This window comes from Lissotriton vulgaris, chromosome 11 (genome assembly GCF_964263255.1).
Source record: "Lissotriton vulgaris chromosome 11, aLisVul1.2, whole genome shotgun sequence".
NCBI classification, from domain to species: domain Eukaryota; kingdom Metazoa; phylum Chordata; class Amphibia; order Caudata; family Salamandridae; genus Lissotriton; species Lissotriton vulgaris.
The window spans coordinates 602,828,936-602,845,400 of record NC_141699.1 but is presented as its reverse complement, the minus strand read 5'-3'; the positions used below and the strand labels follow the sequence as shown (position 1 = coordinate 602,845,400).

Here is a 16,465-nt window from a genome sequence, read left to right as displayed (position 1 = left end):
AAATACTTACTGTGCTGGAGATTTATATATTTTTTTTTCATAGGAACCGTTAGTCGTAGAAGAATTTTGTGGAAAAGTTTTATTAAGGATTCCTTCCTGTTCAGGGAGTTTTAGGGTAACATGCTCCAAGTGGGTCTTTACGAAGTTTAATGTTCATTGGCTGTAAAGTATTAAAAGTAGATGGCTTGGGGGCGTGGCCTAGCGGGCAAAGATGGTGGACGCAGCTTGTTAGAGCTCCCGCCGGCCGGACATTTATCCGAAGCAATTATCCTGGCTCCCGGACCCACGAGACGATACACTGGCCTAGACTTGTGGCGGAAGGTGTGAGGAACCCATCGGTGTGCCGGATGGAGCTCCTGTGCCACCTGGGGCTGAACAAACAGCTGCAGCTCTTCGAGGCCTAGTCCTGGCGTGCACAGCCGGGGCCTCGATTTTGGTGGTGACCGGGACGGGCGTCCCTGGAGCAGAACTTCGGCGGTGGTCTCCTGTGCCGCCTGGCTCGTCTGGCTCGGCGTCGGAGTGGGGGTCGGAGACCTCATTGCATCCCCCTGCCTCCTGAGTGGCTTTGTGAGAGGAGGGGGCACGGAGAGGTGGCAGTGGCCTGAGCGTAGGCCTTGAGACCGGGGCCTGGATTTTCGCGCTCCCCGACCGCGAGTGGTGGGGCCCGGGGCCGGCCCAAACAGTGACCTGGGCAGCCCCGTTTGCCATCTTGGGGCGACGCTGACACCCTGGTTGTGCTTCCTGCCCAGTAGCCGACTGTGGACCCTGCCGGAGTGCCATTTGGATCCCTGGAGGAGCTGTGGGACGGCGGCTGCTGTGTCGTAGAGCGAGCAGTGAGTACATACGGCCCCAGTGGGGGTGGATGTTAGACCCAGTAGAAGGTGTGGGGCAGGAACTGTGGCGCGCTGAGAACCCCCCTGCTGAGGAGCCCAGACACGGTTGACCACCTCCGGTCAGGACTTGCCCCGGAGCCGAAGGGGCCTAGTGCCTGGGTCCCGAATTGCACTGCCTTCCAACTGTGTGTGTTAAGGCCTGGGCTGACCTGAACGCTCTGGAACACTGACTGGTGAGGTTGAGGACCCCTGGTACCCGGAGTGGACACTTGGGAGGGGTCTGGTCGGCGACAAAACAGTGCACGCGGTATAGCGGAGCCGGGTGAGACTGCTGCCGTCCCCCTTGATGCACCCTTGGGGCTGAGCTGGGGTCCGGTGCGATCCGGATGTTGGTGGAGGACCCCCCTTGTGGATCAACTTACTCTGGGGCTGTGACTTCATCCGGCCTGTCCTACTGCTGACCGAGAAGAGCTCTGCTGGTGTTGGACTGCCCCCTCTGAGTGACCCAGCCATGACCAGGGGCGGTGGAGGGAGCGGGTCCGCCAAGCAGGGGCCCATCGACAAATTTACCGGGCCTAGTGGAGGGCCTGGTGCTTCCGGGTGTGGACAAGGTGCAGGCCCCGATAACGCGGCATTGATGGTGGCGATTACCCAATGTAGGGACATGCTGGACGCTAAAATAGGAGTGGTGGGGGCTGATGTCACTTTGTTGCGACAGGATCTTTGCAATGCCGTAGCCCGCATTACGGAGGCAGAGACTAGGATTACTGGAGTGGAGGGCGATGTGGGGACATTGAAACAGAAGGTGGCGGCAATGGAAAGAATCCAAAAGGGCCTAGCGCGCCGCGTGGAGGACGCGGAAGGGCGGGCGCGCAGAAACAACCTGCGCTTCGTGGGCTTTCCGGAGGATTGCGAGAAAGGACGCATGGATCGCTTTTTGACACAATGGCTAGAGAGCTGGCTCTCCCGGGACACCCTGTCACGATGCTTTGTGATAGAGCACGCTCACAGAGCCCTGACGCAAAAAACGCCGGCCGGAGAACGACCTTGTCCGGTCATAGCCCGACTGCTGAACTTCCATGACAGGGACATCATCTTACGGGAAGCAAGAGCCAAGGAGACACTCATGTTTGAAAGTCATAAAATTATGATCTTCCCTGACTATACTAAACTTGTGCAGCAGCAACGCCACTCCTTCATGGCAGCGAAAGCTAAGCTGCGTGGCTTAAAGATACAGTACTCCTTGCTCTATCCGGGTCGTCTCCGGGTCATCTTCCAGTCGAAAACTCACTTCTTTGATACCCCGGAGGAGGTTTTCAGATAGACTGATGAGACAGTCAGGGTCCGGCCGCACGCCCAGCCGGGCTTGGGCTCTGGCTCCTCACAGGAGAGGGGCGACCCTGCTACTAAGAATAAGCAACACAGGAAGTCCAGGTCACGGAAGCGGTCCTTCTCTCGTAGCGGCCAGCCCGATGAGACACAACTTGACACTGACCAGTCTGGGAGAGAAAATTGAAACCTTGAGAGTATGAGTATCTACTGATTTCGAGGACTTACCGAGGGGATGGCTCGAAGATGGATTGTGCCTACCTGGACAACTGGTCATTGGGCGCATAGTGCCGCGGCACACCACAGATAATGGCCAGGGCCTTCCCTGGCTTGTGACAATGCCACCGAATTGCCACAATGTCACGGACTAATGCTGAGGGGAGGTGGTGGTGTGGGGTTCGGGGTGCTGGTTTTATGGGGCTGCCTAATCCCCCACGGGGGGGGGGGGTTGGCCGTGAGGGGAAGGTTCTTCGTTTGAGGGAATAGTTGTGATCCATTGGCATGGTTGGCCTTGGGCGCTCTGTTTTGGGCCTGAGGTTCCCCATGCCGCGACAGATGCTTCAGAGTTCCGTGGAGCGTACGGGTGGTGGGTGGGCTCCAGGGGTTGGTATGTTGGGGAGAGGGTGTTGGGGGGGAGGTAGGGGGGGCCTGGGGTGGTCAGAGGGGTTTGCACGTGATTCCTAATGCAGTACAATTACTTGAGTGGTGTGCCTGGACTGGGTGCTGGGGTCCTCGGGTCATTTCCAACTTGACTATGGTTGATCTATCGCCTTCGGGACTCCCTAGAGAGTCCATGAGAATATTAAGCTGGAATGTCAGGGGAATGCTGGACAAAATTAAGAGAGGAGCGATCTTGCGATGGGGTAAACGGGAGGCTGCAGATGTTTTGCTGTTGCAAGAGACGCACATGATGGGGTCAAAGGTGCTAAGCCTGCAGAGATTTGGTTACCAACAGGTGTTTCATGCCGGGTTCTCCAGGGGCTCGAGGGGAGTTGCTATTCTGGTTCACCGCAGACTGGCCTACATTCATGAGCGACAATGCTGGACCCGCAGGGCCGCTACGTTTTTATTAAGGGTATGATTGGTGCTGAACCGGTAGTGTTTGGGAGTGTGTACGCTCCTCCCCCGCTGCAGTGGTCCCTGGTGGTCCCTGGTTGAGAGGCTGTTTGAAGTGTGGGCGGACATCCCGGAATCCCTGGCTGTGCTAGGCGGTGACTGGAACGATGTTATGGACGTGTGCATGGACCGTAAGAGGCTGCAAGGTACGATGGTGGCTGCTGCCCCTACCAGATTGGGTGCGGCGGTTAAAGTGCTGGGCTGGGTGGATATCTGGAGACATATGCATGCCACAGTGAGAGAATACACGTATGTATCTGCTGTGCACGGCTCCTTTTCTCGACTGGATTATGTTTTCATGCCGGGAGCATTCCTTGACAGGGTGAGGGAGGCCAAAATTCTGTCTAGGGGACTGTCCGACCATTCTCCTGTCGCAGTGAAGATAGAGTTACATAGGAAACGTCAGCCGTTCCGATGGAGGATGTCCTCGTGGCACCTTCAACAGGCAGACTATGTTCAACACATGCGCAGTGCGATTGCCCATTACTGGCAGGAAAATCTGGTCGAGGATGTTGACGCAGTGGCGGTCTGGGAGGCCATGAAGCCTACACTGAGAGGCGTGGACATAGCGTGGTGCGCGCCCGCCCGTCGTCGTCGCCGGGAGGCTATTGTTGCGGCACAGGTTGAACACCTAGAACAGCGGTGCCAGAGAGGAGGAGATGGGGTGGCGGTTCGGCTGCTCCTGCAGGCACAACAGTCCTACGCATCTATTTTGATGGACGAGGCTCGGCAAGCATGGCTGGCCACGCGGAGCAGGATATATCAGTGGGGAGATAAGTCCTGTACTATGCTCCATAGGTTATGTCAACACATCATGCAACCAGTCACATTGCCGGGTCTCACAGACGGGGAGGGAGTTGCTTTTACAGATCCAGCTGCTCTGGCGGCGAGTTTTGCCCACTATTACGCGGACCAATATGCTCAACGGGACTGCCTCCCGGCTGATGCGATCGACAAATTTATTACGTATCTGCCCCCCGGGCTGTTTCCGATGAAACAAGGAAGTCTCTGGACCTTCCCCTCACAGCGGAGGAACTGGGTGAGGCTTTGGGGCAACTCAACACGGGGAAGGCGCCCGGGCCGAGTGGCTTTCCTTGTGAATTTTATAATAAGTTTCATCTCCAACTGGGGTCCCATTATAGGGAGGCGCTGGAGTCGGCGCGGGAACGGGGTTGCTTGCCAGCAGACTGGCGCCACGCCGAGGTTGTGGTCTTTCAGAAGCCAGGTAGGCCCCTGGACCGACACAAATCGTATCGCCCCATATCCTTACTCAACCTTGAGGCTAAATTGCTGGCAAAAGCACTGGCGAATCGCCTCCTCCCATATGTGGCTGACCAGTACATCCAGATCAGGCGGGCTTCATGCCGCATAGGGCGACACGACACAACATCAGGCAAGCCCAGACGGCCATCAACGCCATAAGGGCCTCTGGGGAGCGGGCGGCCTTATTGCTAGCGGACATTGACAGGGCGTTTGACTCGGTCAGCTGGACCTACCTATTTGCCCTCCTACCACGCCTTAACCTGGGCCCGGTGTTTATTTCATATGACAAACTACTATACACAGATTTAACTGCTTCCGTGCGGGTGTCCGGGGCGATCTCTGGGAAATTCTCGGTTGGCCGGGGGACCCGGCAGGGGTGCCCATTATCCCCTTACCTTTTTGCGTTGGCCATGTAGCCCCTGGCTTCTTGGGTGCCTATCGATGCACATCTTCGCAGCTTTGTGTGGGGTGGGGGACTCTCCGATAGAATCGCACTCTATGCGGATGATGTTCTCTTCTTTCTTACAGACCTTAACCGGTCCGGCCCCCGTATCCTGGAGATTATGCGCATATTCGGCGAGGTGTCAGGGCTCTTCCTCAATCCGCGTAAGTCCACCCTTTGGGTGCTGGGCGGGGGAACCGGTGTATACCCCTGGGCGTCGGCATTGCAGGTAGCAGCTGGAGTACTGAAATATCTGGGAGTCTTCCTGTACGAGTCTGCTGACATAGCGTGGGAGCGCAACGTGTTGCCGGTGTGGGAGAAGGTTCAGGCAGACATCAAGACGTGGTCCCGGATGCCTCTTACAATCTTTGGTAGGTCTGCGATTTTCAAAATGGTCGCACTCCCGCGCATGTTGTACCAATTACAGAACCACCCACATAAGATTGACCCACAGTGGTTTCGTCGGGTCAACTCAGTGTTGGGCCGCTTCCTGTGGGCGGGGGGCGCCGCCAGGGTGGCACTACGGACATGCTTCCTATCCACATACTGTGGAGGTCTGGCGACATCGGATCGCTTGTCTTACTTTCAGGCCTCCCACCTATTAGTTCTTAACGAATGGTGGTATGGAGATAGAGGAGACCCTGCATATGCCCTCGAGCGCTCGTTGATGGGCGACACCACGCTACACACACTACTGTATTCGGCCAGGCTGCGGAAGGAGCTGCCTCGGGCCACACAGGTGGTCTTCAAGATCTGGCGCCAGGCGCTGCGCCGCATGGGATGGTGGGGCAAATTGATGGCGGAGACCCCATTGTGGAAGAACGGACTACTTCCCGCTTTGTCCTCGTTGCCAGGATTTGGGGGCTGGGATTCCATTGGAATCTCTTCCCTTGGACACGTTCTGACTGGGACCACACTCAAAACCTTCCAATACCTTAGCTCGGAATTTCATATGCCCAAATCCCAATTCTTCAAATACTTACAATTCCGCCACGCGCTTGCGCCAAGCTTGGTTGGCTTGGAACAACTACCGGAATTCAATCCAGTAGAAGCAAGGTGTCCCGAATTTATCAAACCCTAGTCACTCATTGCTCCGCTTCTTTACTCCCGCTTAAAGACTCCTGGGAAAAAGATGTTGGCCCCTTGGACGAGGATGACTGGAGGGAGGCCTTGGAGTCCCCACGTGGGGCTGCAATCGCAGTACGTCTCCGATTGATCCAGTTTAAATATCTGCACAGGGCATATTATACCCGGGAGAGATTGTGGAGGGCGGGCCTGATTGCATCCCCAGAGTGCCTGCGTTGTGGGACTGAGAGAGGAACGCTGTTGCATACGGTGTGGTCTTGTGTTGGTCTGACCCGGTTCTGGAACGGGGTTTGAAGCTGTCTGTCGGAGGTGCTGGGATGGGTCTTCTACATGTTTTGGAGAATGTGGGCGGGAACATCTACAAACGTCACCTTCTGCTGTTGGGTCTGGTGGTGGCTAAGCGGGACCTGGCGAGGGCTTGGAAGGGTGACCGGGCTCCTCAACTGGAGGCCTGGAAGGCAGGCCTTGACTACTTCATGGGATTTTAGCGACCCGTGTTTGAGGCCAGAGGATGCCCATGGAAACACTTTAAAATCTGGAAACGGTGGGCGGATTACAGGGGCTTGACCCTGGAGCCTCCAGTAGCCCCGGATGATGGATTGCCTACTGTAGAGGACCTCCAGGCCTAGGGTGGCACTCGATAATTGTTGTAAAATGATCAATTGATGGAGCTGTTGTGATCACGTGCATTGGGTTGGGAAGGGATAAGGGGTGGGTAGTTGGGACACTGGGTAGTTGGGGTGGCTGGGGGTGTGGGGGGGGGTTTCTTCCAATTGATTGGGTTGTAAGAATATTGAAATGTGCCTTGCTACTTGACAGTACCTTTCTGATTGTGGAAAACTGTAATTATCCCTTGCCTAATCAATCAATAAAACCTGTTGTGAAAAAAAAAGTAGAAGGCTTAGCAGTCGTTCCTTGCTCATCTTTGGAGAACATGGACATTTTATTAGGTAAAGTGTTCCGAACACAAGTTGCTCCTTATTGGGTGGGAACGGTTCACTGTGGTCAGTGATATTGTGATGCATTTTCCAAAGGAGTATGAGGAAAGACAGTAGTAGAGGGTAGGTTAGGACAACTATTAACTGTGTATAGTGCCCATAAGGTGGTGAAGAGGAATTATGAGGTAGACAATTTTTTATATATGTTTTAAGGGCCATTTATATAATTGCCCTGTGGTGTATAAATCACGGCGGAAAAATGACAGTGTTTTGCAATGTTTCTTTTATCAAGTTTGTAGGTGATATACTTCTTAGTACTACTATTTAATTATAATGTGGTGTTTACTTTCATGATGGGTAGGTGTGGTTGCTCAGCAAAAAATTCAGTCTAGGTTTCAAACAGTTTTTATTAAACAAATACAAATAAACTTTCTTCAGAAACGTTCGTAGTATATATGAAAGGGGTAACAATTAAAAATGGAATTTAATAAAATATCAGTTAAGCGTGGCTATATAGTTTATTTTTGTGCTACAGTTTGTAAAAGTGTTGCCCCACATTCTTGTTGATGTAAGAGGGCATCAGTTACTTTTAGATAAAGTAGAATAGAAGTGCTACAACAAACACTCCCCCACTCCATTATCTCAGATCAAGAGAACAAGTAAAACATTAAAAACTAAATTGTTTCATATTACATAGAAATGCATGCATTATTATTTTTAAAATGTGTATTCTGTACAATACAGAAACATGCTGTCATAGTGTTTACAAGTTGCAGACTGTTGTGCTGATAAATCACATACTCACCAAAGAATATATAGAATGTTATTTTTATAATATATAGTACAGGTTCTATATATTCTTTAGGGAGAAGGTGAATAGGAATCGCAAATAAGAATAGAAATTAGAAAATAACATTCAGAAATGTAGGGTTTATTAAATATTTAAAGTAACAAAGTATTCATGATAGCTATATTTTAATATATATAAAAATATCTGATCAAGTTTTTTAAAATATTTGATAATTATATTACAGATGGCGCTGAAAAATCTCCCATTCCTCTTCTGTAGCAATAGGACAATCTATTATAATATAATGATTGATACCATTGTTACAGTAAAAAGAAAAGGAAAATAAAGTTATGTATTTAACAGAACATCTATAATGAAAGTTTCGAGCGGTAATTATTTACTGAACTTCTTTTCTCCGGGAGGTGAAAAAATTAGATCTTCGTGGCGACGAGTCATAAACTCCTCTGAGATCATGACGTTGAGAATAATAATATGTATATATTCTCACAGTATATGATCAAAAGGGGAAAATAGACTAAAAGCCGCAAGCCGGTAATGTTGCTTACTTATTGTTACTGTTTGTGACGACGGATTGTGAATTCCGCTAGGATCACTAAGACTGTTAATGTTATAATATACATATTAACAGTATGTGATCTCTAGGGGAAAACATAATAACAAGTGTATTATTGTCACGTTGATTGTAAATGTTTTGGGTTTGCGTCCACTGGTTAGCAACACCTCTCGAGCGAAGTACAGTATGAATATTATAATATAAAAAGTCACTATATATAAGGTAAAAGGAGCCAGAAAAGGAGTAATATTTGTTATAATATATCTGTTTCTAATAACAAGCTGCTGACGTTACAGAGAAAAAGGGAAAACATGCAATAACATTTTTTTCTACATATAAATGTTTAAATATTGACAAATCTTGAAACAACTTACAACTCCGGAATATGTTTGTTGACGCGAAAAGAGAATCCGATGCTGGAGAACGGAACCTGCAACAGAGATTGGCGATTCAGAAATAACTCGGGAAAACGAAACTAATTGCACAGTAGGTGTGGTCTATATAGTTTTTTGTTGTTTAGTAGTCTATGGAAGGAAGATGTCGCTCCGCCTATGTAGATGGCATGTTTTGAAGTTTACACGTGCTCACGTTTTAACTGTTTTCCGTCTGCACGTGTTCCGAAAAGTTTCAAACTGTGAAGCTGTAAAGGTTTCGATTTTGATAGAAACACGTATAAGGTATTATTATCTACATACGTTGGAGAGTTTAAAAAGTGTTACTCGGTAAACTGTGTTCTTTGCATTTTCATGATGAAAAGCATCTAAATAGAAGACGTATAAAAAAGAATATCGTTATCATTAGAGGAAAAAAAAAGGTTTAATATTTGTTATTTTATGGTTCTTGATTTAAACAATGCCAGCGACCAATATGGATGCTTAAGGACCAGGTCCGCCGACCCTTCGCTCCCGACTCGCCATCCTGATTATTATCCTGTGCCCCAGCCCCACTTTCAGGTGGGGGAATAGTAGCGGTGCCGGTGAGCGAGGTTCTGATCCTCCTCCGAGGTCGGGTGCCTCTGGAAAGCCGTGCTGAGGTTTGCGGCCTGGTTCCCCGAGACGCCGGGACCTCGAGTACCGGCCTACGCCCTCCTGAGTCCAACAACATCGGGCACCGGTGGACGGGTAGGGTCGGCCTGGTCGGAGGTTGGACCTGAAAGTAGCCGCGAGTCCCGGGGGGGCTCGGTGGCTCGTGTGAGGCTCTGCAGCTTCGGGGCATTGCCAGAGTGAGGACTTGTGAGGAGGAGCGCCCTGCTGTCATCCGGGGCTGGACAGATCATTGGGAGTCGCCAGCTGGTGCTGAAGTCTGTGGGTCCGACGCGGTGCTGAGGCATCTGAGGAGCCCTAGAGTGGAATCAAGTCTGCCTTTTAATGCCAGGAGAGGGTCCGAAGATTGAGCCTGCATGGTTGGTAGAGCGGCGGGGCCCTGAGTTATGCACTGACTCCAGTACTTTTTTTGGGTGTAAGGCAGCGGTGGGAAGCGGTGCTGCTGAGGCCCCTGGAGTCGGCCCCCTGAGCTGGGCATGGATCTGCCTAGTAGAGTGGGAGTGGTGATGCTATAGCCTGAGATTAAGTGGGCCCTCCAACACGATTCTTGGTTGGATCGCGGGGGCGCGGCACTCGTGACCCACTGCTTATCAGGGCTATTTGGGGGCCCCTAACAGAGACATGTTGCACGCCCTGGTGTCCATAGCACTGCCCCACGAGTGCCTGATTTGAGGTGGGAAGCGGGGCGCCATCATTCTGGTGGACCAGATGGTGTCAGTGGTTGCGTTATTGCGCTGCACACTTTGATGGACTGGGAGCATTGACGGGGTGTCAACCCTTGGATGTGGAGGAAGCTTCTCCTTCCCAGACGGAGCCCGTGCCATGGTCTGGAGTGATTTCGAGGTGCGGACCGGAGGAGAGAGAGAGTGGTGCTTCGGAAGACGCCCTGTTACCGGCTGCTGGGGTTGGCGGAGTTACCTCGAGCTTGACGGCGGAAGTGGGACGGCGGCCTGGTCCTCAAGAGACACGATGGCAGCGAGAGCGGACCCGGATAAAACCCTCGCCAAGTCCTCGAGGGGGGCCTGGCAGGTCCAATCCAATAAACTTGATCGCTACACACTGCCGAAGGGGTCCCCGGTTGAGGGGAAGAGGGGGCCTGCGGGAGGCTCCGACAACTATCCGGCGAGAGAGGAGCTTACATTGACGGATCTCATGGCCCCAATAACAGGAGTTCAGACGTCCCTGGGCCAGAAAATTGAGGCTATGGACACTAAGCTTGACACCGTCACTATAGAAATGGGTCTGATAAGGGTTGATCTCATGAAGGCGAGACAGAAAGTCAAATCCTTGGAGGTTAAGACGACTAGCCTTATTGACTACATGAATGTGCTGCAGCAGGAGGTGCGTGATTTCAAGGCATCCAGGGAACTCACGGATCGGAAGCTTGATGATTATGAAGGGCGCGCAAGACGCAATAACATACGCATATTGAGAGTGTCGGCCAAATTGGAAGGCCCAGCACCGGATCTGTTTGTAGAAAATCTCATTCTCAGTTATCCTAAACCCAAAGGCCTGAGCAACTTCTTTACGGTTGAGCGGACGCCTAGAGTCCCGGGCGGTAGACCTAAGCCGGGGGCGAACCCCCGTCCTATGATTGCCAGAGTCCTTAATTTCCGTGACAGAGATGTGATTCTTCAGGCGGCCCGGGCTACTGCTCCGTTGGCATTTGAGAATGCCTCCCTCTTGTTTTTCCTGGATTTTACCCAGTTGGTGCAAAAGCAACGGCATGGGTTCCTGGCAGTTAAAAATGGACTGAGCGACAAGGCATTAAATACGCCATGATGTTCCCGGCCCGTCTTCGGGTGGAGATCGACGGCAGGGCCTGGTTCTTCGACAATCTCGATGTGGCTGCGGACAGGCTGGACCATGTGCGGAGGCCGGGCTCTGAGCCTTGTGACCAGACAGAGGCTGAGGACCAATGACTTTGTAACGATAAGGCCGTAGGGGGCGTCTATTTGTAATCTGTATTTGTAGGTTTGAAGGGGGCATTTATCTGCCTAACAGGGTTTATAGTTAGTTCATTTTTTAATTGAAAATGCAGGGGTGACAGTGACAAGTTGGGAGGGGGTGGCGGACCTGCTAGTTGGTCCTTCTCTGTTTTCTACTTTTAGTTACTTGTAGAGTAGATTGGGGGTGACAGGCACACTGCGAGTTGGGGGTGAGCGCAAGCTTCATGCAGGGGTGCAGCGTGGGGGGTTGGGGGACACACGTTAAGAAGAGTTTTTGGGTATGTTTTGTTGTTGATGTTTGTTTGTTTTTTTTGCATTGGGTGTCACCGATTAATTCAGTACTGATGTATTATCATAATGTCTTCTGGTAGACAGTGATTAAGGATTTCCACACTCAGTTGGAATGTTAATGGGCTAGGAGATAAGATAAAAAGGAGTATGGTTGGTCAGTTGGTCCAAAGGCACTCACCGGATGTGGTGTTGTTACAGGAGACACATCTCATGGGTAAGCGTTGTTTGGCATTACATAAAGGCGGATACAAGTTGGTAGCACATGCAGGATTCACCACTCGCTCAAGAGGGGTGGCGATATTGGTGAAGAACCCCTTTCCGCTTACTATTCAGGCCACATGGACTGACAATAGAGGTAGATACATTGGGATTTCGGGGTCGTGGGAGGGGAGAACCATCACATTTTTGTCGGTTTATGTTCCACCGGCCCTGAAGTCCGACTTATTTCGAGACCTACGCAGAATTTGTTTGACATTGCCTGTTGGGATATTGATTCTGGGGGGGCATTTTAATGCAGTGATGGATGGTGAAGTGGATAGACACCCTGCCAGGGCGTTGGTGCCGGTCCGTAGATGGTTGTCTGATTTTGTTGAAACTACTGACCTGGTTGATGGGTGGAGAATGAAAAACCCTGGTGAAACTCAGTATAAGCACGCATCAGCGGCACACAACTCCCTATCGAGGATAGATTATATCTTGGTGCCGGCGTCGCACTCAGCGTGGGTTCATGACGTGCGACATCTGGCTAGTGGAGTATCTGATCACTCGCCGGTCTGGCTTGGAGTTGAGCTGGGTCAGTGGGATGTCACTAGAGTTGCTCCAATTAGCGCTTGGCGACTGAGGGACCCTGACACTAAGAAGGAGATTGTGCAAATTACGGATGAATACTTCCAGGAAAATGAAGGCACTGTGGACTCAAAATGCTCCCTATGGGAAGCATATAAGACTGTCATTAGAGGGAAGTACTGTCGATTATCTCTAGGAAAAAGAGGAAGAGTCGGGCTGAGGTTGATAAGGTAGAGGCGGAGCTGCTCGATTTAGAAAGAGAGGTGTCAGTAGACGCCACTCCAGAGGGACTGCACAGCCTCCGACTTCTCAGGGATGAGTACAGGAGTCTTGCTAGAGATAGGGCTAAGATTCAACATGCAGACACTCAGAGTAGGATATATGAGTATGGGGACAATGCCGGGAAATTTATTGTGTGGCTGGAAAAGGGGGCATGGGCGTCATGCCTAGTGCCAGAATTGTGGTCGGTAGACTCGGGTAGAATAACAGATCCACAACAAATAGTGGAAGAATTCACCAGCTATTATAAGGAAGTGTACACGGCGGAAAGGGGCTACACGCAGATAGATAACGCGGACATGATACGTGATATTCCGATGGCCACTCTATCTGATGACGATAGGGACTATCTAGACTCCCCTTTCACGATTGACGAAGTGGCGCAGGCCATTAGAGGGGTTCATTCCGGGAAAGCCTCGGGTCCGAACGGGCTCCCCATTGAGTTATATAACAAGCTGGCTCCATTTCTCAGAGAAATGTTTATTGAGAGTAGAGAGGAGGGTCAGCTTCCGTAAGATCAGAGAGTAGCTAATATAATTATGATACATAAGGAAGGTAAGCCGAAGGTAGAATGTTCCTCTTATCGACCGATCTCACTTTTGAACGCTGAACCAAAGGTGTTAGCCAAGCTACTGGCGACCCGCCTGGTAAAAATTATCACGACACTGATCCATCCGGATCAATCCGGCTTTATGCCGCACCGCAATACCGCTCTTAATACACGTAGATTACATGGGATGCTGGGTGGTGCGTCGAAAATACATGAACCGGCAGTTCTGTTATCATTAGACACAACCATGGCCTTCGATAGAGTTGAGTGGCCTTATCTCTTCGCTGTCCTGGGCAAGATGGGCATCGGACCGGAATTTGTAAATTGGGTCAGCCTTCTATACTCCGGTCCTCTGGCCAGAGTGGTGGTGAACAACCACAGGTCTGCGGACTTCCATTTGGGGAGGGGTACCAGACAGCGTTGCCTTCTCTCCCCATTGTTGTTTGGCTGGCGTTGGAGCCACTCGCTGCGTGGGTCCGTTGGGATAGGTCAATTAGGGGGTTGCAATGGACGTCGGAGTGGGAAGACAAAATATTGTTGTATGCGGATTACATCATTCTGTACTTAAGCGCCCCCGACACTCTTTGAGTGCATTTCTGGACGTCCTGGCCATATTTGGGAGGTATTCTGGCTGTGCCATTAACTGGTCGAAGTTGGTCAATTTTGTATTGAGCGGTGCTCCTCCTGATATCCCTGCAGGCTGTCCGGTGAGGTTGGAGTTGGTGGGGTTCCGATATCTTGGCATATTTGATTCAATGGATCCCAAGATACGATATGACACTAATCTGGTGCCCCCTCTGACTAGGTTCTGGCAGGATGGGGCGAGATGGAGGTCTCTGCCGCTCTCCCTGTTGGGACGTGCTGTTCTGTTTAAAATGATGGCCCTTCCCCGCTTCCTGTACGCATTCCTTAGACCCTGTACCCCTTTCATATTTTAAGGAAATTGAGTCCCTTCAGAGGCAGCTACTCTGGGATGGCAGGCCACGGATAGCGTTTACCAAACTCACGCTACCCTAGTATGATAGGGGGATTGGCCTGCCTAATATTCAGAAGTATTATTGGGCGTCCCAACTGGCGGCTATCAATCAGGTGATCTATGGATCGCCACTGGACCCTGGATACGTGATGGATCGTGGACAGGTGCCGGGCAGCGACTATACTAGGGCTCTATATGCCAGCTAGGGGAGGCTTCCCCTGGTCAGGCCGGCGGCAATCACGGTACGGGTGTGGCATGAGGCTAATAGATCTCTTAAATGGGACAGGACAATAACTTTGGCTACGCCGCTGTGGAGCTCGGACTGTTTGGGGTTTATGGAAGACTAAAGGTTTTGACAAGTGGGCCCTCATCGGGATCTCGCAGGTCAGAGATATGTGGGGAAAGGACGGGGTCATCACGTTCGAGGCTCTGCAGGAACAACATAATTTGCAGGAAAGCGAGCGGTATCAGTATCTGCAGATCCGGCATGCGTTGCTTGCCAAAATTCCCTGTGGAGTTACACTCCCAGAGGCCTCTCCGTTGGAGGATCGATTGCTAGATGGACATCTTCCGACCAAAACAATTTAATTGATTTATAAAAAGCTTATTAATCATACTGAGGACCCTCTCGTAACCATTAGAGAGCAGTGGGAGGCAAATGGCCTAGTTTTGGATGATGAGGACTGGAGAGAGGCTGTGTCGTCTCCGAGAGAGGTGGCAATACAAATGAGGCTTAGGTTAGTGCAGTTGAAGATCCTTCATCGCTCTTATGTAACAGGGTTGAGGCTGGTGTCAATGGGTTTGGTTGTGAATGGAGAGTGTCGTAGGGGTTGTGGGGAGGCTGGAACGATCATGCATATTTTATGGGACTGCACAGATGTACGGCGTTATTGGGTTAAAATACACGATAAGATACGAGAAGTGTTGGGAGTGGAATTGGAGTTGGAGGCACGCCGATGTCTCCTAATGTTTGGGTGCTGACTGATCTTCCTTCACACGGGAAGACCTGGGTTACGTTAGCATATGCAGTGGCCAAACGCAATATCGCCCAGCTGTGGGGAGCCTGCCAGGCCCCCCAGATAGGAAAATGGATGGAGGACTTGGAATGGTGCATGTTTAGTGAAAAATCGTTATAAGTTGCTAGAGGAAGGCCCGGGAAATGGGGGGAAATCTGGGGTGCTTGGAATAAATACTGGGGAGATATTTGTGCTCCCCGAGTCGCGCGGGAAGCTAATGTAGTGTTGGAACCGCACTGATCTCTCTTAAAATCATATGATAAGCATATTGTGAAAGGAAGATGTACTATCAGTTGTAATATGATTGAGTGTCACCCGATGTTTTATTTTTATTGTCCTATGTGTTAATCAAAAGAATTAAAAAAATAAAAATGCTAGCATTTGTAGATCGTAATCCTACCTTCGGAAAGGTGTCCTGGTGCTTGGGGCATTGGGAAGGTTATAATATAATAAATGCCCTTTTCTATGCACCTGTAGACTTGGCATTTAAACTTTCAATTGCCTAGTCTGTATATTTACACTTCCTCAAAACATTTTGGTACTGCTATTTTAGTATTGCAGGGAGGCATTCAGCAGTATGTGCTTATGTATACACAGTTCTAAAAGTGAAGCTGCTGTACATTTTGCCAGACACTCTCCTTGCAGAATTGTAATAATTCAGCCAGTACCCAAGTAGTCATGATGCAAAGTGGGCCTTAGGGCATGGACTGCTTCAAAGTCCTATACACTATGTATGAACTCTTCTATGCATGGGCAAACTTGTGTTTTATAGCTTTTATTATCCAGTCTATGTTCTTACACTTCCAGCAAACTCTTTGTGATTGCTGATTCAGTATTGTAGTGAGCTATTCAGCAGAATGCCCTTATGTATGCACTGTGCTAAAAATGAAGCTCTTTTAAATTCAGACAGACACTCTCCTTGCAGAACTGTAATTATCCAGTCAGTACTCAAGTAATCATGGTGCAAAGTAGGCCTTAGGCCATGTACTGCTTTAAACCTGTACAGACTATGCATGCAGTCTTGTATGTAGCTGCACATTTTTTTTATACATTCAATTCCCCAGTCTGTATCATTAGACTTTCACAATCACTCTCGCTCTACTGTTTCAATATTGTAGTGAGCTATTCAGCAGTATTTACTTATATATGTACTGTGGTAAAACTGAAGCTCTTATAAATTCAGTCATGCACTCTCTCTGCAGAA

The 16,465-nt window shown here is 50.2% G+C and overlaps 1 long non-coding RNA gene across 2 annotated transcripts in view; it reads left to right on the top strand.

The window, feature by feature from the left end:
• The window catches only part of LOC147683218 (uncharacterized), a 278,489-nt gene that overhangs the window by 102,320 nt on the left and 159,704 nt on the right, over positions 1 to 16,465 (top strand). The window lies entirely within an intron of this gene.